The sequence below is a fragment of the Otolemur garnettii genome, unplaced genomic scaffold (assembly GCF_000181295.1).
Source record: "Otolemur garnettii isolate 467f Iridium unplaced genomic scaffold, OtoGar3 scaffold00365, whole genome shotgun sequence".
NCBI lineage: Eukaryota > Metazoa > Chordata > Mammalia > Primates > Galagidae > Otolemur > Otolemur garnettii.
The window spans coordinates 107,466-109,663 of record NW_003852760.1 but is presented as its reverse complement, the minus strand read 5'-3'; the positions used below and the strand labels follow the sequence as shown (position 1 = coordinate 109,663).

The 2,198-nt window shown below is 39.4% G+C and overlaps 1 protein-coding gene across 5 annotated transcripts in view; it reads left to right on the top strand.

The window, feature by feature from the left end:
* The window catches only part of NUMB (NUMB, endocytic adaptor protein), a 51,044-nt gene that overhangs the window by 29,694 nt on the left and 19,152 nt on the right, over positions 1-2,198 (top strand). The gene's annotated exons all lie outside the window — the stretch shown is intronic.

The following is a 2,198-nucleotide window of genomic DNA, read 5'->3' as shown; positions in this document are numbered from 1 at the left end:
GGGCTGGCACAGTGGCTCCTAGCACTGTGGGAGGCTGAGTGGGTGGATCATCTGAGCTGAGGAGTTAGAGACCAGTCTAAGCAAGTGGAAGATCCTGCCTCTACTAAAAATAGAAAAAACTAGCCAGGCTACTGAACCAGTAGTCTCAGCTCCTTGGGAGGCTGAGGCAAGAGGATCACTTGAGTCCAAGAGTTTGAGATTGCTGTGAGCTATGACCCAACGGCACTCTATCCAGGGCAACTGAGTGATATTCTCTCATAACAAAAAAGAAGAAGAAGAAGATAGGCTACATCTGGAATTTCTTCTCATTCTTTGAGAAAACACTGTCCTGGGGCCAGGCTTGGTGGCTCATGCCTGTAATCCTAGCACTATGGGAGGCCAAGGTGGGTGGATTGCCTGAGCTCACTGGATCAAGACCAGCCTGAGCAAAAGTGAGACCCTCTGTCTACTAAAAACAGAAAAACTGAGGCAAGAGGATTCCTTGAGCCCAAGTTGGAGGTTGCTATGAGCTATGATGCCATTGCACTCTACCTAGGGCAACAACTTAAGACTCTCTCAAAAAAAAAAACACTGTCTTTACACTCTGGGAGGCCAAAGTGGATGGATTGCCTGACCTAACAGCTTCGAGACCAGCCTGAGCAAAAGCAAGACCCCATCTCTACAAAAAATAGAAAAACTACCTGGGCATAGTGGCATATGCCTGTAGTCCCAGCTACTCAGAAGGCTGAGGCAAGAGAATTGCTTGAGCCTAAGAGTTTGAGGTTGCTGCGAGCTATGATGCAACAGTGCTCTGCTGAGGGCAACAAAGTGAGACTGTATCCAAAAAAAAAAAACAAAACACTATTTTTAGAAAGTGTTATTTGAACTAATTAACCTGCCTTTTGACTATAAACCCAGTTTAAGTGACATCTTAAGGACTAGTAAATGGCTCTTTGGTTAACATTTACTTAGAATCCAAACAATATCTCAAATCACAGGTAACATTTTGTGTTTGAGAGAAAGTGATTCCTGGTGCCTAAATAAAAATAGAGACACAGATCTGCCCCTAGAAAGCAGAAAGTATTATACAGGGTGACCATAAAGTCAGTATTTTAAATTGCACACAAACTTCATGGCCACCCTGTATAAGTGCATTTAATCATTAATTAAAATTCCTATGAGACCTAAAAGTCAGGAAAAAAATTAAGAAGATTAATTTTTCAGAAACATTCAAATGTTACAGGAAGAGGAGAAAGTCTGACAGGGAAGAAGCAGTTTTGATAGGCAACTTGCCTCATAAATTTTTTTTAATTTCAAAACATTAAGGGGGTACAAATGTTTTTCTTACATGGATACCTTTTATGATGCTTAAGTTGGGGCTTTAGGTGTGCCTGTCAACCAAATTGTGTTCATTATATCTGATAGGTAGGTTTTTATCCCACCTGTCCTCCCTTCTTGATTTCAAATGAACTTTACATCTCTTTTGTGCCTATCTATTAACTCTCAATTATTAGAGAGTACATGTGATGTTTATTTTTCTATTCCTGAGATATTTCACTTAGGATAATGATCTCCAGTTCCAACTTGCCTGGTAAATTTTAAGTTATTTAATATGACTGCATTTCAGTCCTTTGGCCTTGTATTAAAGGTTGTAAGTTCAAGAGAAGCCATAGTCTTAAATTTTAGTGCATTTTTATTAGATAGAAACAGTGATCATTTTGATTACCTTATTTTTAGGAACTTCTGTAGTTTTCATTAGTGTTTGAATGAAATTTGTTGTACTTGGAGTCTATGTATTTAATTGTTATTTACAAAAGTTAGAAAGTGATGTTGTCCCCTTGCAGCTACTTACAGAACATGCATTAATTTAGTTATTTCCTCATTGAACAATAATTGATGGCTTGCCACCACTGGACTCATCTTCCCACCCTCATAGTTAGCTATAACCAGAGACTAATACTGTATTGGAATGAGTGAGACCATGCAGTGATCCCCTGCACAAAGTTATGGAACAAAAGCCAAACTTTAAAGTCCTTAACCTTTGAACAAGAAGCTACGTCAAAGCTGCCTTACTATCCCATCTCTCCACTTGTGTCTACCTTGGTTGTGATAGTGTTCCTACTTAGGAGTATACATATTTAGTATAGAAACCAACTCTTGGATGGTTTCTTAGAAAAAGGAATAAATTGGCTCGGCGCCTATAGCTCAACCGGCTAAGG